Source organism: Tamandua tetradactyla, chromosome 2 (assembly GCF_023851605.1).
Source record: "Tamandua tetradactyla isolate mTamTet1 chromosome 2, mTamTet1.pri, whole genome shotgun sequence".
Classification (NCBI taxonomy): domain Eukaryota; kingdom Metazoa; phylum Chordata; class Mammalia; order Pilosa; family Myrmecophagidae; genus Tamandua; species Tamandua tetradactyla.
The window spans coordinates 108235690-108260515 of NC_135328.1; the positions used below are offsets into that span (position 1 = coordinate 108235690).

At 39.6% G+C, this 24826-nt stretch overlaps 1 protein-coding gene across 5 annotated transcripts in view; it reads right to left on the reverse strand.

The window, feature by feature from the left end:
• The window catches only part of GNA14 (G protein subunit alpha 14), a 229935-nt gene that overhangs the window by 135375 nt on the left and 69734 nt on the right, over positions 1-24826 (reverse strand). Inside the window, exons 1-2 of one of the 5 annotated variants that reach the window (XM_077148475.1) lie at positions 12898-13128; positions 12657-12743 (exon numbers count right to left, since the gene is read on the reverse strand). The exons of 2 other annotated variants lie outside the window; for them this stretch is intronic. The gene's annotated coding sequence lies outside the window, so the exon portion shown is untranslated. Of the gene's footprint in view, positions 1-12656; positions 13129-17504; positions 17683-24826 lie in introns of those variants that run through there. 2 more of the 5 variants (XM_077148472.1, XM_077148473.1) reach the window with 2 other exon arrangements.

The window sequence follows — 24826 nt, forward strand, 5'->3', positions numbered from 1 at the left end:
AAACCCAATTTCCATTGTGTTTGGTCAGGGCATTGGTGTTTTCATTTGCTAAAGGTGCTGAAACACAGTTTAAAACGAGTTGGCTTTTAACAATGGAGATTTATTAGTTTACAAGCTTACAGTTCTGAGGCCATAAAGATGTCCAAACGGGGGCATCATCAAGATAATACCTTCTTCTGCAGAAAGGCTGTTGGCAATCCAGGGTGCTCCTGTCAGATGGCAGGGCACATGGTGGCATCTGCTCTTCTCTACCTGTCCTTTCTGGGTCTCATTGCTTCCAGCTTCTGTCTCCAGGGGCTTCCTCTCTCAGCTTCTGTGTCTTCTGTCTCTGTGGCTCTTTTCCTCGGCTTCTGTGGCTTTCTCTGTGTTCTGTCTCTGAATTTCATCCCCTTGTAAGAGACTCCAGTAAGAGGATTCAGACGCCCCTGGAACATGTCTCACCCAAAATAACCTAATCAAAATTCCCACCCCAATAGGTTTACACCCACAGAATTGGATTAGCTTTAAAAACATGATCTTCTGGGGTCCATTAAGTCTCCAAACCATCCCAATTGGTAAACTTCCTGTTTTTTTTTTTTTATTACTTAAATGTCTTTTGATGGGTGCTTTAGTTTTCTAGCTGCTAAAACAAGCACCATAAAATGGGCTGCCTTAACAACTGGAATTTATCGGCTCATGGTTTCAGAGACTAGAAGGTTGCTTCCTCCCGGGGTCAGTTTCTTCTGGCTGCCTATCTTTGGGGTTCCTTCACTTTTCCGTCACATGGCAAAGCGCATGGCAGCATCTTGTCCTTTCTCTTCTGGGTTCCACTGACTCCCAGCTCCTTGCTTTTTCTGTGGCTTGGATAATAAGGACTTCAGCCATCTTAGACCTAGGACCAACCCCTTAAATCAGTTTGGCACACCTTAACTAGTGACATCTTTAAAGGCCCTGTTTACAAACAGGTTCACACCATAGGGCCAGGGTTTGGGATCTGAATATGCCTTTTATTGGGGACATGATTTAATCCCCATCAATGGAGTACACATTCTCTATTTTGCAACAATTCCTCCAAATTCTACCCCAGTTCTTGTCTTACACCTGGGCCATTCACATATTTATGGAAACTTCTGGGCCCCTGAAAGCCTTTGAGTTTTCCAGCCCTGGACCCCATGATCTCCAATATCCTTTGGCACTGAAACCCACCCTCTTTCTCCAGCTAAGACCATCATTTTACTTGGTTTCTCCAAAAATCTCCTTACTTGACCATTATGGACTAAAAATTTTTCCTTGCTGATCAGTTGTTTTGTAATTATTCTGAGTTCAGCTTTTGTCTCCCACACAACTAGATTAAAAATATCTTTGTATTTTGTATCCTCCCACAACATCTAGAGTAACAATCTGCACAGAACAAACATTTAAATGCTTGCTGGCTTAAAACGAGAGGGCCAGTAAGACTACATCATGCGATTATTCCCATATCCCAGAGCCCAATGTAGCATCACCCTTAGAGTTGGGCAAAGGGGTCCCACATCTTAGAGGGCCTAGTTCTGGCCCTCTTTAGTCATCTCCTCACCCAGTGGGGTGAGGAGGCCATAGAGTCAAAGGGATACATCCTCTTGTAGTTCATGTCCTCTTCCAAGCTTCAAGGTCATACTCTAGGAACTTGGAACCCTGGAATTTCACTGCTCAGATGGCCCCAAGCCCACATTCAGAAGAGCTCTGTGGGCCCTTCCCCAGTCCACCCTCCTGAAGGCAGAGATGCTACTTGTATGCACATCCCTAGGACTGAAGGGTGGCTGACAGATAAATGTTTGTGAAGAGGTGTGGACAAGGCTTGGATGTGCTGGCTGGTGCATGTAAAATCCTTTCAGTTATGGTGAGGAGGTGGAAGTGAGGAGAGAACATAAGTCACGGGCTTCCTTTTGTACTCTGCAACTAATAAGGGCTTCCCTAGCTCAATATACACTCAGCACTGGAGAGGTAAACATCCATGGCAAAATATTCTTTCACCCTTAACTTTTCCCATTTTGCTATAGGTCAACCCAGTAGAGAAAAATCTGATTTTTAGTTATTTACTGAGCAAAGAGTAGACTGAAAACAAAGAATACTCCTTTTCACTCAGGACCTTCAAGAACTGAAAGAGAATTTCTAAACATGTAAGAATTGTACATATTTATTTTTAAATGTGCTGTTTCTTTGAGTTTCTGGACCAACTATATTACCAAGGACAATGTAGAGAGATATCATGTGATCGCATGCACATTAAAATCCACCCTGAAATAATCCTTTTAACAGTTCACAGCTAGGTTCCAAACACAGGCATTGCAATAAAATGCATTCCAGTTAAGCACTGCAATATGAAATCATTTCTACAGTACTAATTAAAAATGCATTTTAAATATCTCCAAAGTAGCCATTAAATCATGCTTCATCCTCCTATAATCCAACTGTTACCAAAAGGAATTAAATGAGAGATGGAAAAGAATTAAATTGGAGATAGTCTTGGCAGCATTTTGCAGATGTCAGGTTTTCTGCAGGAGAAATAAGATTACCTACAAACTACAGTGTGCAAATGAAAATGTTCCTGCCCATAATTATTCCCATACACTGGAATTTGATTACACTATGAATGATAATGGGCATTAGGTTACTGTGGGTCCAGTTTTTAGTTTAGATGCTGTACAGAAAAGAAAATTCAGTTCTGATTTTCCTAATGAGGGCAGTGAATATTTCTGGGCAATCTGCTTAGTCTTCTCCTGCCCCACACCCATATATATATACATGGATGAGTTTTTCTTCCCATCATAGGAGAAAAATGTCAACCTCTGGCAGATGAGCTGAAAATTTGCATTATCTTTGCACAGAGCTAACGTACCTGCAAAGCAAGAACCACCAATGTTAAGAGCCCTTGGCTAATGTTCTTTGACACAGTTTGTTGGACATTCTCAATCTGTCCTTTTCCTCCTATCCTTCAGATTCTGAATCTTCTCGAGTTCCTAAAGGATTTGATTTCCATTCACCTACTAACTTTCTGCAACCCAAACTCCATGCTGCAGATAAGCAGGGTCTTAAAACTTTCTTCACCTAGACTGTGACGTTTGATCAACCACTGGCTGAGATAAGGGGCACTCTTCTGACCACCCCAGGCTGGCTCCTGCCCCCAAAGAGTACATCCGTGGGGGACACAAGACTAGTCAAGAGACTGGAACAGCTTGGATCTGGTCATATATGTGCACAGACATACTCTAACCCACCTACCCGCCCTTCAAGCAGCCCTAAAACACTAAGCCATCAGGCTCTAAAGCTGCTTCTAGCCTGAAAAGCTGAAGTTTTCTTCACGGACCCTTCGCCTGGTCCTAAAGTCTGGTCAATTCTAACCCCACAGGAGGAATCATAGAAAGAATTATTTTCTACCAAAATGGAATAGCACCTTTGTAAACTGGAGAACAGCGGTATTCTCTTTGTTTCTTTTCAAAAGGATAACTGTCTTTATTCCCTTGGATTATTTGGTCGAAAACATCTGCCATGACTTTAGAATAGCAATATTTGCAAGACAACCCTAATGTGAAGAAATCCACCACAAGAAATCAATTATTTCTCAAATGTTCTGGAATAAAGCAGAAAAAAAATAATCTATGATTCTGGGGGGTGTTACTTGCTTGTCCATTCATTTGTATGGTGAGTAGAGAAGGAAAGGTGAAGGGTTAAGCAAGGAGAGACGTGAAAATCTGCGAAAGATTCAGACATGAAAAAAATGAAAGAAAAGATGTTTTGAGCCTTGTCAGGTTTTTAAAGCTTTGGTTTCTGGCCGAAAGCAAAGATCTGTTGATGAAGTAACTTTTCTAACCAGAGTCGAGCTGACATAACCTTTGTTGGAACTGTATATGTTCCAAGTTGTATCAACTGGTGAATTCAACTATCTCTTCTGTCATGGCAGCTATTCATAATAATTTCATGCTATTTCTTTAAGGATTCTAAGATCACCTCAAAAAGATTGATTACTCTCTGGTAAATCAAACAAACAAATGCAACCTAAGACCCAGTTCTCCCAGTGAGTGGGCAGGAGCAACTTCTTTCAGGACAATCTACCATTGTAGCTCTATTTAGCTTTGATATACAGCCAAAGAAGAATCAATTTAAAAATCAAGATTATTTTACCTTACTTTTTTTTTAATGCCTCAGACTTTTAGGTTCTTGTAACCAAATACAGTCAGTCTTGTTAAGCACTTCAATTAAAAGGCCCATATAATCATATTCTAACTTATTTTCTATCTAACATCAATGGAAATCTTGCTAGCCAATGGTCCATTGTAACATAGTCTGACAGAAGAAAAGGAAGGTAATTCAACAAAGGTTTCCAAAAGATTGTTATGGGCTACGTCATTATGAGACTCCAAGTGAGCATCCATTCCCATTTACCTAGTGATAACATGACCTGCCTGAAAAGCACATCCCAGGGGGGAAAAAAGCATATCAAAATCTCAAACTAGCTTCGCAGAAGCCAACAATGTTCATACGTTATTCAAAGAAACTCCATCAGTATTTCTACTTAATGAAACAGTGAAGTCTCAATTACTAGTCTTGCCCAGCCCAATTTTTAAAAAATATTTTTATTGAGAAAAATCTACACAGACACACACAGTCCAGGCATATTATCCAATCAGTGGGTCACAATTTTCATCACATAGTTGTGTATTCTTCACCATGATCAGTTTTAGAACATTTCCCAGCCCAATTCTCATCTTCTTATTCTTATTTCAAACCTCCTTACTCAGTCCCTATGCCTAAGACTCTGCAAGAGAGAGACAGGGAGAGAGTAAGGAAAGGAGTGTTTATGGAAAAATCGTGTGTTCTAGGCCCCAGCCAACCTTTTGCATTTTTCTGATTATCATTGTAGGTTTTATTGTACATAAAGTTTTCTTACAGTACATTTTTTTTTTCAAAAAGAGAAAGAGTTTATTACTAGGCACATAGTAGGGGAGCAGATAGCCTATCAGCCCAAAATCCGTCTCTCCAAATTGCAATAATTCAGATAGTATTAGAAAAAAAAAGATGAGCAGGGTTTAGGATAATGAGCAGAGTGGCACCAGATGATATAATTAGATGTGATTTAATTATTGAGCACGTGCAGATTGATTACATGCTTACTCACTGAATGTATTTTTACAGTACATTTTTTTTTTTTTTTTTTTTTTTGCATAGGCAGGTACCAGGAATCAAACCTGGGTCTCCGGCATGGCAGGTGAGAAGTCTGCCTGCTGAGCCACCATGGCCTGCCCCTTATATTTTAATGCAGTTTTATTGAGATAAAACTATATTTACACATCCTACAAACCATCTGAAGAGGTTAAGAGGGTTAGTTGCCTGCACTAAAACACCAGGTCTCACTCACTTGTTGCCTATCCTTGCACAGGGTCTCAATGTCCTCCTCTCTTACACTAGTCTTAGCATGCAGTCAATACTCAATAAGTATTAGCATTATTATAAGGTGAGTCCATCTAGAATATTTTTATGCAGACACAAAAGAAATACATACATACTTTTAAGTCAGAAATTTACTCACCAAATATTAATAGCGATTGCTGAATAATAGGGACACAGTGCCTGTTTTTATTTCTTATGTATAAGAAAGTAAACAAAATTTTATCACTATTTGATCATGAGCATATCACATCTTTTAGTTTTCAAGACAGTTTAAATCTAAGAGTTTTCTAAAATTCTTTTTTTAAATCTTCGTATCAGTTTTACCATCCTCTCTATTCTCGAGTTCTTTATATTCTGTAAGCAATTGTAATTGTGAAGTTATTTTATATTAATTTTAAAATATTACTATTTCACTGAAACACTTTGGATTCCCAAGATAGTTCTGTCAAAACATTCTCTGACACTATTTTTGGCTGAAAGGAATGCATTTTAAAAACAGTGCTAAACTACATTATATTTCCTTCCTAGATTTTTAGAAAAATATCAGTATTCTCCTCTAAATTGCTCATAGACATGGCACTTATAACCCTGTGCTGGAACCCAAATTGGGAACCCATTTCTACATTGAGAATTAAAGATATAATTTTGTTCTTGAATTACATGTTTTTGTGACTGATTTTTCTTTTTAAAAGGGCAAATGTAAAAGCAATACTTTTTATCCTCTGCCTAGCAAAAATTAAACTTGGATAAAATGTTGGTGAATGCATAAGGAAAATGAAATTTTCATGTATTGCTATTGTGAACAGTGAATTATATATATGTTTTGGAGAAAATTTGACAGTATTTATAAAAATTAAAATATGCATATCCTTGATGGACTATTATGATATTTGATACTATTGGAACTATTAATTTTCTTAGAAATGGTAATGTCTTACGGGTATATAAGAGAATGTCCTTGTTTTTATGAAATGAATGATGGAATATTTAAGAATGAGGTCTAAAGTTTTCAAAAGGTTCAGTAAAAAGTTATATGGGGGGTGGGGAGAAAGATCATACACGGAAAAATTAAACAATTACATTGCAAGCGGATAAATTTGAGATTTTAGGTAGTATATATGTTACCAGAAAAATGAAGGAAAAATACTCATAGAACTGTATAACACAAAGAGAATACCCTAATGTAAGCTATAGACTATAGTTAAAAGTATTATTATGTTTCATCAACTATAACAAAGGTACCATACTGATGCAAAATATTAATAGGGAAAACTGTACATGTAGGGGTGAGGAGTAGATGGGAGTAGATAAAGGAGATGCTATGGGGTGGGGCCACTAAAGGGACTGACTATTATGGATGTACTATCTGCATGAGTTTTCTGTAAACCTACAATCACTCATTTTTTTTTAAAGAGGCAGAAAAATTAAATGCATAGACAATTTAAGTAAAGGAAAGCAGGTGATTCTTATATGTTCTTTCAGATTTCCAGGTTTGAAAATTTTCTAAATTAAAGAGTTGTAGGGAAAAAAATGGGCAGATCCTCACACATGCATAAGGCAATGTGTAAATGATGTCCATAGTTTCACCATCTGCAATTGTGGAGAACTGGGTATTCCCCAAGTATCCAAACAAAGTATCTATTTGTTGAATGAAATATTTAATAGCAATGAAAAAGAGTGATCTGAATCTATGGTAAATCAACATAAATGGCTTTCAGAAAGCAGCACGGAATGAACGGGGAAGAAGCAGCTTGTGAAATGAGTTTTATAGTACCACTTAAACTTTCGTTTTTAAGCATACACAAGATTTGCTGCTGCATAGTTGCATATAACTATGGAAAATACGGAGTCATGGTGGTAGATGCTTATTGGGTGGGGCCACTCCAGGGTCTGACTATTACAGATGAAAGCAATCCAATTCTGATTGGATTATTTTTTGTTTTGCTTTTTTATTTTAACTTAATGGAGTTAACTAGGGAAATTTTTTGTTTTGTTTTTTAACTTAATGGATCAAATGTTTTAGAAAAGAATAAATGCACTCATCATAAAAGTGAACATTTCACCAAGGTGCCATCACATACTGCTTCTCCACTTGTGTGCTAGCGAGTCCCACAGGCCCCACCCTTCCTGTCCTTCACAGCCCAGGTCAGTCACAACCACGTGCTCATAATCCTCCCTCTTCTTTCTCTCCTTTAGCCAATCCCAGGCCTATTCCCCAAGTCAGATTTTCACTTGAAAATTGTCTTATAAGTAACTAAGGTGCCACACCCACATCCTGTGGGTCCCTTCTGCCTCGTTATGATACTAAAATAGATTCTCCAGGGTGTGGTCCTCTGACAGCTCTTCATTTTGAAGTAAGCTCTGACTGATTTGGAAGTCAAGCAATGCCCTGCCCCTCCACAGCAGCCCCACTCCTGTGCTTGGTGCCAAGGAGGTATGCAATACATGTATAGTGGATAAATGAATGAATGAGTTAGAACAAAAGAAGGGAGAGAGGAAAACAGAGAGAGAGAAATAGAAAGAAAACAAGTTAGGAGAGAACAGCAACTAACTCAGTGGGACTATGCTGAGTTGGCAGAGTTAGACACATCTCCCAAGTTTATTCTACCCATGAGCAATTCTGGCTCATTTGGGAAAATAACCAGGACACAGTGTACATCAACAAAATCAAAGACTACCTTGTTTTTCCAATTTGGTCATGTTCTTAGGCTAGTACAGACATTTTGTTGAGTACTCTCATATCAAAATTGCTCAAACAATATTTCATTAAGAACAAAATAATGGTTAGCAAGGAATACGGAATGGCTCACAATGGGCAATACTTTTGGCAGGGGATAAAATCTTCTTTTAAATGGCTAACAAAAATATGAGGGGAAAAAACAAGAAAGGGTCTGAATACATAGGACAAGGAAGTCAGCTAAATTTGAAATTCCACAATGATCTGTTTCTTCTCCAGTGGAACGGCGGGTACAGTGGTTAAATGATAATTTCATGAGAGAAAATGGCACCATAAAAGTGTAATCTACCTCTGGACTTCATTATTTAACTAAACAATCCCAAACTGAGAATGAAGAGGAAATAAACACATTTTCAAAAAATTAGGGTGCCATTCACATAAAACACTTTTACCTGAGCAATTTATCATCATAGTTGTGGAGAATCAGAAGTGGCCCCAGGGATGATGACTACCTAACCTCCTCATTTTGCCAATGAGCTCAGAAAAGCTAAATGACTCATGCAAGGTCTCAACACCATTCAGAATTGCAACTCAGGGCTCCAGCTCCAAGTTGCATATTTCACTCGTGTTACCACTTCATGTTCTTTCCTTCCCAATTCTCCACTCCCTGAAATCTGTCCTATTTTCCCAGTCTTCTAGACTTATGTTAGGGAATAAATTAAAGAAACGATAGTTCTTAAAACAAGTAAGTATATTTAAATATAGATTAGCTATCTGATCCTATGGAGTAATTAATATTCTTAAGTGTGATAATGGTATTTTGTTTACACAGAAGAATGTTCTTAAACTCTTAGGAGACACCTATTGAAGCAGCTGGTGGTGCCCTGCCATGAAGCCTGCAATCAACTTTCAAATGGTTCAGCAAAACCAAGAGAGATATGATAGCTAAGCAGATATGGCAAAATGCTTAAAATTACTGAATTTAGGTAGAAATTTAATCTCATTATACTACTCTTATGTTAAATATATTTAATATATTTATCATTAAAATATTTGATATGTGAAATTTTAAATATAGTTCCAAAAGTCATTATTTTACAAATTTGAAGTTGAGTAACCTACTCAGATGCTAAGTTCAGTTGCTTAGATACCTTATATTATACAGTTAAGCAGGCATTTCAGAAGAAGGAATTTATGGGTACCTGCAATAGTGTCTAAACCTCATGATAGCAAAATCATATTGAGGAACAGTGTCTAGGGAATTGGGGAAACCAGACAAGGTTATCCAGTGTGAGTAGATGAGGAGAGCTTGGCCGCTCATGGCCAAGTGGCACAGCCTGTGGCACAGGCAGCCAGCTGTGGTGGGGACTGAGAGCTACCTTCTATACCAAGTCAGACACCTATATAAAGCAGAACAGAGATGATAACAATTTTCTAAGAAAGACTCCCTATTGCCTTGTTTTCCTCTGTATTCTAAAGAGGTAATTTTGAAGGGTCTAATCCGGTGTTGAATCTTCCCTTGAAATTACCATGAGTGAAATGGTAAACTCTCCCCCCTGAGCACCTCAGAAAAACAGAGTTAAATATCTGGGTCTTCCCCAGTGTTGCTCAGCTTGGTTCTTCCTCTTCCCTTTTAGCTTGATATAAAGTGTTCTGTTCTTACCACTTTGACATAAACCAGAGGCCATAGCTTTTGCAAATTCCCTTGAGTCCAAACTCTTATTACTAATAAGAGATGCATCTTGCTTCTTTATTGCCAGTTAACCATTTAAAGTCCAACTGCTCAAAACGGAGTCCAATTTTCAGTGGTCATCTCCACAGATCTTGGTCCTGAGTTCCAACCAGCCAGCATGGTTCCTGGGAGGACTCTGGCTTGGAAGTAGCAACCTATGCCTACCCATGATGGTGGTGGGTTCTGGAAAACCCACACAAGAAAGATACAAGTTACAGTTCCTGCAGTCAAGAAGCTTCTTATCTATAGAAGAGTTGACAGGTTACCAAAGACACAACATAGGATTGAATACAACGACTTGCCATGAGAGAGAAACAAAGGACTCAGGGACCTGAAAATGGTACAAGGATGAAGAAGGACCGGATGATCTGCTTTGTGACAGATGGGTAGGACTTGAATAAGTGGAGATGCTCCAAAGAAGGAAACAGCTTACAAAAAGGCATGTAGGAAATAGAGTGCATGTCACAGTGATGGCGAGCATATGTTTATAGGCATATGCACATTCTCTTGTTGAGGGAAATTATATTTAGCTCTGGGTTTGCTAAAATGAATGGAGTGGTGGGGTTCAACAGAAACAAATTCTTTGGCCACTTCTCCCCATGAGATTTATGCAAAAGAAAAGAAGTAACAGTCAAGAAACAACCCCATATATGTAAAATATCCCCCTAATAAATGAGTGTCACAGAACAGCATAAAAGGTCTTTCCATTCCTTTCTATGTCGTCATGACTTGATAGGTTAGGTTTTCAAGTTCAATTTTTTATTATTTATTTATTTTTGCGTGGGCAGGCACCAGGAATCGAACCTGGGTCTCTGGCATGACAGGCGAGAACTCTGCCACTGAGCCACCGTTGCACCACCCTCAAGCTCAATTTTTAAACTGCTCAACTAATTCTGCAAGTAGAAAATGCTTCAACCAGGCGATGGTAGGCATATCCTTGATATGTGATATAAACAATTCAATTTAGACCAGAAGAAGACTCGCAAGACATTTTAAATCAGTGGCCATCAATGCTGGCTGTCTATTAAAATTACTTAGAAAGCGTTAAGATATTATACGATGCCAGGGCACTCCCCTAGAAATTCCCATGGTGACTTTATCATCTCATCAGGATTGAGAATTACTGGATGAGACATATAATTTTTTGACCCTTCTGCTTCTGAAAAAAAAAAAAAGAGGAAACCTTTGCGTTTAAGTAATAATAAGATACTGTTTGAGGGGTTCTGCCTTTCACGAATTAAACGTGCTTCACAACTGTTCCTGGGTACCTGTAAATACAAGGCATGGTCTCCTTGAGGGGTCTGAAGACACCTCCAAGGCACCAGCAACGGGAGTGGGGAGTGATGAAGTTCTCACAGCCACTCTCCTCAGTTGTATTGGGTCAAAATATCTCTCCAGTGTGACCAAAGAAACACACATACATTTCCAAAGATAAACAAATCTCTCTTCAGAGGCCAAACACGATTAAAAAAAAAATCCTTCAGAGAAGAACACCAACAGTCAATCAGAGAAGAAAACGTATAAAAAGAGATGCAAGTGATGTCAATATTTCATAGTTTAAAGATGGTTTTTAATAATAATCTCCTAACTCTTAGAGTAATGCTTAGCACAAAACCCAGGAAGCTAGAATTTGATCTTCCTTCTACTGGCTAACTTATTACTACCATTTCTCATTTTCCCATCTATCTAATTTCTGCAGATCAAATAGGCCCTTATCTGAGGGACTTTCTTTCTTAGAAAATCCCTCCTCTTTTGCATTGTTCCACCTTCTCCCTTTTGGAGATAAAGTGGACACAACCTGCTGACGGCAACTGCCTGTCTTTGGAGGGTTTCAAAGTCTAATGAACTAAGAAGTTCACAATCTACAGTCAAGTTTTGAGTCGTATAAATCATCTCTATATATTTAGAACTGATTCCTTATAAGAGCTTGTGAGTTTGTAGATGTTTGGGGAATAACAGTTTACAGGATTTCAATTGAAAAACGTCAGCAGCTGTAAAAAAGTAAAATCAAATTTTAATGACAAGGCTTCAGAGGATTCAGAAATCCCTTGAATTCAATTAAAAAACTGGAGATTAAGATGCAGTTATGTGCGTGGCTTTGCGCTATCAGCCTGAAAATACACCAGCCCATCTCTCGTGGAAAATGCACTGGTGGGCAAAGCACGTGAAATACATGCTTTGAACAGGGTTAGGTAGTAAGACGTGTGATTAAGTGGCAAAATGAACAGAACAGGCAGGTGCTGTGAAAGGTCTGGGGAGAAAAAAAAAAGAGTCAAGTGAGCTCTCGCGGGAACATCTGAACTACTGAGGAATGGGGAGGAAGAGCGAGGAGGGTTTTAGCAACAACACAAAGGACCAGAATCCAGCGGACCGAACACGCATGGGATGTGGGGGCGGGGCAGGGAGGCGGCCTGCGCGGGGGACACAGAACCCTAAGAGTAGGGGATTTATTCTAGGGACTAGAAAGTAGCATAAAAAAGGGAGACTGAGGGCAAACTTGAAGAAGCAGTCATTCGAGTGACTGAAAAGAGTTTACTAATGTGTGGCAAAAGTCTCATATGGACATGATATTATCCTATGAAAATTCTGCCATAAAACTTGCAACAAGAAGTTCAATACTCATTTCACGCTTTATTCAACCTGCAGTTCGATTTGGGCTATTATAACCTAAACATTTAACTGTAAGATTGGATAACTGTTCATAGTTATTTTTCAAATTGAAATTCCAGTTAAACCACTTCCCCTCCAGCCCTCCTCACCCCCAGCTGGCTTTCACTGGGAGACATTGGGTCCCATCTTGAAGCAGCTTTCACCACCGCCCCCCCTCCCCGAACTGATCACCTTCAGATCACCGGGTCTCCTGTAGGTTTTTCTCTACTTTCTTCCAGCCCAAGACAGAGTGAGAACCAGGGTCTGATTTCTTGGTCTCTGAAACAAGCATGGTGTTTTAGTCTTCTACACCACCATACATGGGCTTACCAAATTGCCCAGTGGCTTCAGAGTTTGCATGAAACTAACCCGGTTTTGGGTTGTTTGCACAAATGCAATAATTCATTAAAACATCCACCCCTTCACCATGTACCGCTTCACACACAGCAAATGTTATCCCGAATGAGGAGGGATTCTCGGATCCGGCGATCGCCATTCGGTTCAACAAGGGAAACTAATGCAGAGCCATCTTTCTCTTCAGAGCTTATGCGATATGTAATCATTAGGAGGGAGAGATGGAATCCTTTCCTTGGGATGTGAGTCTGTTTCCATGGAGACAAGAGAGTGAGTCTTTAAACACCAGGACAAATGAATGGAACATTCACTAAAGCAGGCAATTTCTGGGTATTTTCAAAGCCTAGGAAAAGACAGATAACAGCTGTAAGTCTTGCCAAACATTGATTTTTCTCGTTTTTAAGCACAGAAAAGGTCAATGAAGGAGAAATGTAAGAGAGCTGCATTCCAAACCAAGATTGTCCCAGGAACAAGTGTAAAATACGCCTGATTCTCAGAGGGACTTACCCGGTCGGCTGAAACTATGTTCGCCTTACCCCGTATGGCACTGCATTGTAACTGCCATGCATTCAAGCAGAGCTCCAGCAATGGAAAGACTGATGGTTTTTGTTTTTTTTTAAAAAAACAAGATTGTTCTTATTAGTCCAAGTAAAGTAGTGCTTTCTAAATACCAAAGGCAGCTCATCTCATGTTTTCAAATGGCAGCAATGAGCTTAACGATCTAAGCACATGTCCTGTCTTCTGTGGACTACCTGTTAAACAATTACATACGGCGTGCACTCCTGGGGTCTTCCTAGCATCACAGTCTCACTTGTTAGAAGCCACCTACAATTGCTTTAAAGAATGGTCACTCCTCATTCAACAGGCTCTCTTGGCCAACCCTCATAAGACGCTAGAAGAATTCTTGTCAGGCACTGTAGTTTTTACAAAAAGATGTCAACCCCATCACTCTGCTCATTTTACCTATCTTTATCTTTAAAATGTGGCCCTGCCCCTATTCAACAACAGCACAACCTCACCAGACAATATGCCACAAAGCACCTTCCACCACACATTTGTAAGAGTCTCCTAGTAAGAAATATCCATGGATAATTTTCTGAAGGACACGCAGTCTATCACTTACTCCATGCTAGTGGTTCTCAGATCTGGCCACACTTGAGAACCACCCAAATAGCTTAGTATACAACCCGCACTCCTAAAACCCCTAGAGGTTTTTATTCAATTGTCCAAGGTGAGGCTTAGGCAGGGTACCTTAAAAAAAGGTGCAGCCAGAGTCAAGAACCATTGCCACCCACAATCTATCAGGATTGGTTCGACCTACTGAGTTCACTTTAACAGACATTTATTATACAAAAAATACATCGTCAAAGTAAATACAAGTTGAGAGAAAAAAAGTTTTCCCTGGTGCATAAAAGGAAAAAGGCTCTTTCCACACCTTTCTTTGTGTAGAGCATTTTTCTTTCAAAAATATATAATTGTAAATATTTTCTCTATCTCTTTGAGATGTATATAAATCCTTTTAAAAGCCAAATACACCCTTTGTCTGCATTACAACTTAGGCGTGTCTTTCTCGAGGACCTGGGAGAAATCTCTCTGAAATGTGAACATCAAGGAGGCTAGGACCCTTGCCCCCGATTTCCCCAGCATCTGACTCCAATCTGTAACTAGCCACCTATCCTAGAGATGTGGAAAGTTTTGTAATTTCTTTGGATAGAGACAATTATGTACAAATGCCACCCCAATTCCCAGGTGAATTTAAGATAAGTTGTGTGACAAATGGCGCAACCAAGTCCTCTTACTTGAGGATTGTTAACATTTATCTTGAGAATGTGCAAATAATGGGATTTAACTGCTTCCTGATACAAAAGGGTGAGCCTGCCTTCTTTCTTTGTAATTTTGTTGCAGATCACCTGTGATGCGTCACATTGTAGTTTAGTGCTTATTCAATAAAAATGTTTTTCTTTGTTTTCTACCTTTGCAGAGAGGTTTTCTAGGTTGGGAGAAGATTATTGTATTTCCCCCCAAAACATGAAAACATTTCCCATTTTAGAAATTTACATTATTACAGGTAAAGTTAAGTTCAACTTTGGCCAACCCCTAGCCACAGCTTCTCTTTATTAGAGGCATTCTGCCAGATCTTTTTCTATTTACAAACATATGTATTAACTGACATATACTCACATGTGTACATATATAGTAAACATATATACAAATATGCACATATGAAAACATTGGTTTCATTTTTAAGAATAGTTTTAACTCATTTTTCTGCTGCTGTTCTCATTTAACAATATGTTTGATCTCTTTCTATGCAGTACTTCTCTGTCTTATTGTTTTTAATTGCTGCATACATAATATAAACATACTACAGTTGTTTTGTGCTTTTTTAAAGCCAATCTTCTAAATTTATTCTGTCCAGTATGCTAGCCAGCAGCCACGTGTAGCATTGAGTACTTGAATGGGGCAGATACAGATTGAGATGATATGCTCTAAGTGTAAAATGCAACCTGGATTTTTATTACTTAATATAAAAAAGAAAAAGGAATGTAAATACTCTATTAAAATTAATTTCACCTGTTTTCATTTAGGCACCTATATAGGAAATCAGAAAAATACAAAATGGCTTGCGTGGCTTGCATTATATTTCTATTAAACAGAACTGTTCTAAATGACAGGAAGTTAGGATATATGCAGTTCATTTCACATTTACAAAAAAAAGTGCCACAGTGAACATCCTTACACATCAGTGGTTCTCAGCAGGGGTATATATTTTGCCCCCAAGACAACATTTGGTGAAATCTGGAGACATTTTTGTCACAACAGGGAAGTGCTACTGGCATCTAGTGGCTAGAAGTCAGGAATGCTGTTAAACATCTTAAATGCACTATTTTAGTTTCCTAGGCTACTTAAAGCAGATACCATGAAATGGGTTGGGTTTAAATAAAGGGAATTTGCTTATAATTAGAATCCAGGAAAGTATCCAAATCAAGGAAGGCATCATCAAGGCAATAAGGTCTGAAGACCAGTTGCCAGCAATCCTGGGCTCTAGTGCCACATGGCAAGGCACACAGCAGCATCTCCTGGTCTCTCCCTTCTCTTCCAGGTTTTGTTGATTTCATCTTCTCGCTTCCATGGTGCAAATGTGTGCATGCACACGTGCTTGCTTTCTCTCTCTCTCATGGAAGTAATGGGATTGCCTATGCTTTTTGAAATTTTATTCACACCCCCAAACAGTCTTCCAAAGTGTATATGCCAGTTTCTTCTCCCATCAGCAGTCTAACAATATTTAAACTTTAAAGAAAATTAAATAAGTAAATCCAACCTGGAAAAGTTTGCAAGGCATCAAAATGTCCTGCAAATCCTGCAAGGTTCTATTATCACCAGCAGGCATAATAAAACAACTCGAAATCCCAAAATTTTAAGTAGCGAAACATTCGAAGACAGAATCTACCCCCACCTTTCTTAAAATTAAATCTTCTTTGACACCATTACATAATTCATTTTGGAACCTGGCATTGTTAATTTACAACTAGCTAACTGCTTTAGCATATTTCTCTGCTTTGCAACTGTGATCAAAATTTGGATCTTGGCAGAGAGCTACAAGAGTCTGAAATGCCATGTTAATGTTTTTAATTGCTTTTATTTACCATACACCCAAGGACTAGAGTATTCTCTTTTATCCTCCAGCATAAATGCTGCCCTTGGAATGACCTTCATGTGTAGTAACTGATAATACAAATTATGTGCCTGGGCCAGTTGTTTGCTTTCAAACATAATATATATTTATTAGAGATGATCCTGCCAAACAAAGCAGCAAGTAGGAGTACATTATCAATCTAAATCTGTTACACAAATCCAAAGGTAAAACTGATGTGAAATCCTACCTTCCCATTTATCTAGCCTTTTTTAGAAAGCCAGATTCTTTACCTTTCCCTATTTTCAATTTCCTTCTAACAAAAATGTAAATTTTAGCTGAGAATTCACATTCCTAGTTTTTGTATGACAAACCAAATAAAGCTATTTACAGCAATAAAGTTATTTAGGAGAACTGTGGCCTTATAGCCTCCACTGTTGTGATCTCCTAATAAAGAACAACTTCTAACTTTCCTCCTGGAGTGAATTTGAGTTATGGATTCATTCTCAGTGTGAATGAGAGCATGCAAAACCAGATGAGTTCTGGGAACAATTAGGGTTAGTTCTCACTAGTCATCATTTTCTCCCCACATTTGTAAAAATGTTTTATCAGGCAATTTTCAGAGTTCAATTATTCAAACTATGAACAGCAAAGGTTTGCCATGACCTCAACCATGTCGTGGGCTAAACTAATATCCATTGGTATTCATATTTTCAGCTCAAAAGATTCTAGATAATATAAAGAGAAGGGAGAGGAAGAGGGGAAAGATGAAAAGAAGGAAGAAAAGAGGAAACACAGGATTATAAATTCCCTGAGGGAAGAGAATTGTCTGTCTTGTTTATCACTCTCTCCACCTCCAGCACAAGTTCTGTCACCCCTAGCATAATCCAAATACTTGATCAAAGAATAGAAGATGGAGGAAAATAGTTACCAAGGTTAAAAAAAAAAAAAAAAGTAGAGGTTAGATCAAAATTTTGGTTTTAGAAGCACAGAGGAGTACCCAGAGAAATTGTCCATGTTGGAGAGGGTGTTGGGGGACGTGCAAAACCCACCTCATAGTCACCCTGAGTAAGATGCTGGCTGTGCCTTTTTAGGGTCCCCGAGATTGGATGGGGATGCAGAGTCTCTCCATCTGTCAGTGGGCTCTCCCTTGTCCTGCTCCTGTTTATCCTTTACAACACTGAGAAGCAGACTGACTGACCTAGCAGGGGTAGCAAAGATGCAATTTAGACATAAAAGTTCAACTTCAGAAAGCCCTAATGGGATTGCATTTGGAAAAAGAATAATACCACTCCTGAGATAAGCAGGATTCTTTGCTACTTGATATTTTCAGGGAGAACCCCAAATCAGAGAGTTTTGCCAATGCCCAAGTACAGTAGAGAAAGAGCCTCTTATTTAGCTGGGCCTTGCTGAGATAACCGAGTCCCATAAGCTTACTATCTTATCCTTTTCAAGGCCTCTACTGTCCCAGATGCAGCCCACGAAAGATAAATAAGGGAGAGAATATGTTGAGATCACTGACAGCTAGCACTGAAAAAGCAAAGAAGTGTAACAAAGGACAAACTTGGGAAAGATGAGGGTCAAATTGTTAAGACCTCAGAATACCTTGCCACTGTGAGCAGCTGGAACCTCAAAAGTTTTGAGGAGGGGAGAGGAAAAAATTCAAGCCTGGACTTTAGAAAACTGATGTTGGCAACCTCTAGTCAAAAAAAGCTCAGTAGGATGACAGGAGAAAGACCAAGCATACCCTCCCAGGCCCCAGAAAACATCTGAACTCATCAAGAGGCTGGATCGAAAATACCACAAAAATATACAGAGCCAGACTTGGAAGCAGGAAAGGGAATTCTCAGCTGCCATTAACAGAAAGAGTTCAATATCAAAGCAGCTGGTCAAGAAGCTCAGGGGTATTGTACCAGGACATGGGCCATTAGATCTGGGGACTGAGGTTTTAACATCCTTGTTTAAAGGTGAGCCCAGGTCACTGTTCTGCACGTAACGGGGAGAAAAAGTGAGTCACATGCAAAGAAACTGGGACTGGAGAAACTCTTCCCAATGGAAGCAAGGGTTAGGGACAGAGGCCCGGAAAACAAAAGCCAGGAGGAAGATAAGGAGCCAAGGCAGGGTTTTCGAAAGGAAGATCATGGGAAAACTGGGGAGATGGTGCTACCTGGCAAATAAAGAATGTTGGGAACACAGAAAAGTGTAAATGGATAAGGACCGCGATGATGCATTTTGCCTGATGATTAGGAGGTTGCCCAAGACTTCAAAAAGAACAGTATCAATATAAAGGCTGGAATAGAAGGGAAGAGGCAGCATACAGAATTCTCTGAAAGCTTTTGGAAAGAAGAAATGAACTACCGGACACTAGGCGAGAGAAACAAGTCAAAGAAGATCTTTTGATTAAGAGCCATCCAGATGAACTCAGAAAGAGATCTTGAAAAGAGATCTTGAGAATCTCTCAAGATTGAGACAAGAAGGAAGATCAATGAAAGAACAAAATTTAGACTAAACTCGATCACAGACAGAGTGTTAGAAAAGATCAGCGGGGCTGACTTGCAGCAGAGGTTCAGAATAATAGTCCCGTAAGCTAATTTGGAGCAGGAATGCAGGTGGTGGCAGCCATGTGAGGTGTGACGCCACTGCTGTTGCAATTGAGGGAAGAAGTCCCCGAGGATGCTGCTGAGTGGCAAAGAGGGCCTGGCTGTTGGCCGCCTCCCATAAACACCATGTCACCAGGGGTGGCTCCAAACACCCAGACCGCCCAGGGACAGGCACAAAAAAAGCACCCACAGAAGGTGAAAGAAGTGACCCCTCCACTTCCCCCAAAAAAATCCTTAAAGTCATTAGCTGTGGGGTTCAGGATGGGTATGGGATACAGTGAAACCAAAACAGGAAGGACAGGCTTGAAATGAGGCAGAGGCTGGGGAACAGACACCAGGACACGGGGCGGGGGGCGGGGGGGTGGACAAATACACAGCACAGAGCAAAGACCAGTCTGGCCAGCTTACATATCACAGGCTGTTAATGGTCAAATGATAACTCATTTTGCCATTTTTTTCAAATACCCAACAGCTCAGTCATGTAAGTAGATAAGTAGCGTCAATTTACAAATGGGGAAATATTGAAAGTGGTCGAGCCAACTGTTTCCCTTCCACCCTTTTCTTTTCAAGTTTCCTCATTTATTCATCCAACCGTTCTCGTGTTCCTATGTTATTCTAGGCCTGGGGGTGGAAATACGTAAAATACGAAAAAGGAAGAGAGTGTAGAATGCATATTTTTATTTAACTTGAAACTTAAACCCATACTTCTGAAAAGTCAAAGCGAATGAGCCTGGTTGAGAGACGAGCCAACCTCGGGCCTCTCCTGCAGGGTCTGCAGGAAGCTCACAGCTGGCAGAAGAGTCAGGACGCCTTGACTCTAATGCTGGGAAGCTGCCTCACAGGGGAACCAGAGTCTTCACTTCAAGCATATTTACTTTGTGTAAAGGTCGGTATCCAGCAGCATCAAGGAGCAAACCAGAGAGAATGGAGACTGAAACCAAAGGGCTCAGGCGGACAACCTGGCACTGGGGATAGGAAAGTCCGTAGAAGCTTCGCAGGCTAAGCAGAAAGGCCCATTCACTTAGAAAACGACAAGTTGGTCTTCAGTGGTGGTATTTTGGCTGAGTTATAAGGAACTGAAGATGGGACAGTCACAGTGACAAGAAGAATATTTTCACAAGGAAACAAAACAAGATTAAGGAACCAGAAATCTAGTCTGTAGGGAGGACAAACCATAAAATGCATCAGTGGAAGCATTTAAGACTTCCACTGAGAAATGGAAGACTGAGAAATGACATCCAAAACATTATCCAGACAAACTTTACATCTTCCCACTTTCTCGAATCAGTCCTACCTGTTGATATTTCTCCTTCCTCCCCTCTGCCTTTCATAAGATGCAAGAAAATACATACATCCTAGCGCTACACGGATTTCAAGCGGGCCCCAAAAGACATTTCAGAAGAGGCAGTTTGGTTGCTTTGTTGCTATACAATAAACGAGTTGATCTATGACCCGTGATTCAGTTTTTAAAAATGTTTAGATCAGAATCACCATCTGTAATTAGAATCTGAAATTAGCTACAAAATAAAAATCAAATTAGCTTGAATTAGTCAGTGTAATGGAGTCTATCAAATACATATTTTAAAACAGTCGTTAGCTTAAAGGCATCCCATTCCTTGTCTTGAAAATCTTGCAAAACCTGCCGTGTGTCTCCTGAGCACCCTGGGCATTTTTAAATGATGTCAGGTCAGATCCAATTAGAAAGGTGAACACCAGACCCTCCTGAATGCTTTTAGGTCATAGTTTAATGAGCTGCAGTAATAATTTAGTAAATGTTCCATCAGTGGCTTCATGGAGATAACACTGCAGGTAGATAAGCACAGGTCCATAGAAAGAGGTAATTAGGCACTGCAGGTACAAACCAGGATAATAAGCCGTTGGTGCTAGATAAATATCTAGTGAAGTTATTTCAGCTAAAATTAGATTATAGGTCACTTTAGCACTCTGCTTGACAATTATTTTTCTCAAACCTTGAAAGCTTCCAGGGAATAATCTAAGTTTCATTTTCTTGTATAAAGGATGTTGGGGTTGTTGAAGAGGAAAGCATTAAAAGTAAAACTCTTGGCTTCAGCTTTCACTGGGATATAAGTGAAGCATGTTCAAGGAATTGCATATAAATAAGCCAGCACTATCTTTCTAAACTCCGGCAGAGAGTGATGGAGAAATCAACGTAGGCGAGGCATGAGCAGTAGAACGAGGAGGGAAACTTTCATCTTAACATCTAAGAAGGGACTACTATGCTATGAATCAGGTCAAGAATCATCACAGTCAGTGGTGAAAATAAATAATTAAAAAAGACTTCTGATATCTTCTAGTCACCACCTTGTCTTTTGAAGTCTGCCTCCCTGCAGTCATTAGATCATTGAGCAGAAATTTGGGTTTGGCATGCTACTATGCCTCTTTCAAGAGGGGAGCCGGAAAGAAATGCAGTGCACAGTCAGCTCAGCAAAAAGGGGGACCTGAAGGAAATACAAAGAAGCAAGTTGCCATCCAGTATGAGCAAGGGCAAGGCATTAAAACTAGTTTCAGCAACAGAACGATTAAACTTGACCTTAGAAGTATTTAAGGTGCAAAAAGAAAAGGCAAGAGAAGGTCTAGAGAAACCATTACCTTCAGTGCCTTACTTCTGAATTAAAGAGGTTGTTTGCTTGGTAATTTCAAATGAAATGAAGGCTTTTTCCAGGTTGCCAAAGGATCTGGAGAGGTAGCTTAAAATAACCACTAGTTTTACAGCCAATCATGGTATCAATACAATCCAGAATTCATATATATATGATACACTGTTTCTCCATCTTCTCCTCTCACATTAAGATGGTTGGGAACGTAAGGATTCTCATCAACTGATAACCTCAAGAATATTCATTTAAGTTGAGAGTCTCATTATATATAGTTAACAGTAGCAATCACACCAGACAGGATCAGAAGTCTCAATAGCTTAACATATAAAAATTTCTTTCTCAAATTTATTCTCAATCTCATGCAGGTCTGTCAGCCCTCCTCCAGGTGGAGGCTATGCTATCTGTGACATGTGGTCGCCAGTGTCATACAGCAAAGGAAGATAAGGAAGTAAAGGCACATAAGCTCTTATCTGCAATAACCCAGAAAGGATTCTCTATTCAGAGTCATATGGCACCAATATAACTGCAAGGGAGATGGGAAAACAGGAGAGCTCGAAGAATATCTGGTGAGCACTAACTTGTCTGATGCAAATTCCCAACTTGTTAAAGAAGAGTCAATCAGTCAGAGATAGACCCTCTTATGAGTAAAGCAAATGAGGTTGCTAAGGGAACTTCTTTTCTGGGTGATCGTTCGAATTCTCAAAGTTGGCCCTAGACACGAGATAATTTTTCTGGATAGGCTGGGTGAAGGTGATGATTTTACAATTCACACTTGTGTCAGCTGAAACTGTTGTGTACCCTAGAAAAGCCATGCCCTTTGATTCTGATTCAATATTATCAGGATCTTTTTCATGACATACTTTCTGTGGAGATGTGTCTAGACCCACTCAAGGTAGGGTTGCTTACTGGAGTTCTTAAAGAGGGAGCTATATTGGAATACGCCTCAGAGCTGACACACACAGAGATATTTGGAGATGCTGAAAGAAAACATTCCCAAGGAAGCTATTTGAAATGGGAAGCTGGAAGAGAAAGCTAGCAGACATCACCATGTGCCTTCCCAGCTGACAGAAGAACTCTGAACGTCAATGGCCCTTTCTTGAGCCAAGGTATCTTTCTCTGGATGCCTTAGTATGGACATTTTTATGGCCTTAGAACTGTAAACTTGTCACTTCATAAATTCCTTTTACAAAAGTCAACCCTTTTGTTATATTGCATTTCTGGCAGTCTTAGCAAATTAAAACAACACTGTTAAAGTTTAGGCATGGGGCTTTGGTCCCAAGGAACGGAAGAGAGTTACAACACATTGGCTGTAATACAATCTGGCTATAATATAAGTTTTTCAACTTCAAGTCCAACAACCTAAAGTCATGAATACTGCCTCCCTTCTAGAACATGGGGCTCCTTTGGGATATGAAATTTGACTAAGCCTTTCACATAAAAAGTTTACTTCCAGATCTTGCTTTAGAATAATGTTTATCAACCTTTGTAAATTAGAGTCACATAGAGGTTTTTTGTTTTTGTTTTTGTTTTAAACTGCTGGATACTGTGCCCCTTTGTAGTTATAATGTCTGGATACGGCCCCAGATAATGACTTTGTTTAAGCTCCCAGGGTAATTCTAGTAGGCAGTTTAAATTGGGAGCCTCTACTTTGGAAGTAAGTCCACTTCATCTCCTAGAAATTGGCACGTTAGAGGTGGTGGTAGGAGCTAATTTAAGACATTTAAAGTTCATCAGGTGATTTTAATGCCTAGGCAAGTGTAAGAACAACCATTTTAAGGTGACGCAACCATCACTAAGCCCTCTTGTCAGACCGGTGGTAAGGCTAAAATTTGAAGAGGGAGAAAACAACACAGGTGGTGCTTTCCACAGTGCTGAAATGTCACCGGCACGTGCTTTGGGATTGGCACTTCTTATTGGTAGCAGTGGTATTATTATTGTTTGAGATGATAACATCTTCCACCATTGAATGTTTTTTTAACTGAGAGTGACTAAAAGTACTGTGAATCGCAGCACTCCTGCCCTGTGCGTTTTCAGTTTTCAATTATGGCTTGTTGAGAGAGAGAGAGAGAGAGAGAGAGAGAGAGAGAGAGAGAATGTTCTACCATTTCCCCAGAGATCAGATACTGCAAAGATTAAAATAATTATGACTGATGCTCTTGGAAAATGCATATGTTGCTCATTTTAGCTGATAATAACTGCCTTGAATATTTTCTAAAGTTTCAATTACAGAATTAAAAAGGTAAGATACTTCACTTTCCACTTAAATTTTGAAAGTGTAAAATTTTTCATTTTGAAAGTGTAAAATTTTTATTTTTCTGCTTAAGATGGAAGAAGTGACACTCTGAGAAAGAACTTGTTGTCACAGAATAATATCTACATCTTACACTGTTGTCCTGTTTCAGGATACTACCACTGAAGTTTCCTAAGGTATTTAGGAATAGACAGGGATAGTTAGGAATATACAGCGATAGGTATTTCTATCGCTGTATAAAAATATACATATTTTACGTATTGTACTGAAGAATAACATTTGGATAGTAATAGATTTGGCCTCCAAAATGAACTATGGTCTTTTGTCCAGCTCCTGGTGAGTAACCTTTACATCCTAGAAATTTCTCTGTGATAGAACTGTCTTTGGTTATCCCTGGTGGGCCCACACCCGAGGGTTTATGCTAGGGAGAAGACTTGGACTGGAGTCAGCCTCACTTGTAATCTCAGGGTGGGGAGCTGGCCACACCAGAAAGATCAACTTTGTGACTCGGGAGTTGAGGCTTTGAGCTGCCTCATATCAGGCCAACTTCCAGGGACAGGAAAGGGGCCAGAGACTGAGTTCAATCACACAGGCAATGTTTCAATCATGTCTAACAGTGAAACCCCCAAAACATTCAGGACATCCAAAACTCAGATTAGCTTCCACAACTGTCAACATATACTGATGTGTCAGGAAGGTGGCACAACCTGACTCCACAGGGAGAGGAGAGCTCTGTGCATTTGAGGCCCTCCAGACCTTGCCCTATGCATCTTCTCATTTGTATTATTTTCACTGCAATAAAACTAATCGTGAGAATAGCGCTCTCCTGCATTCTAGTGAATTATAGAACCTAAGGGATTGGCAGGAAGCCCTGAATTTGTTGCCAGTTGATTAGAATCGTGGGT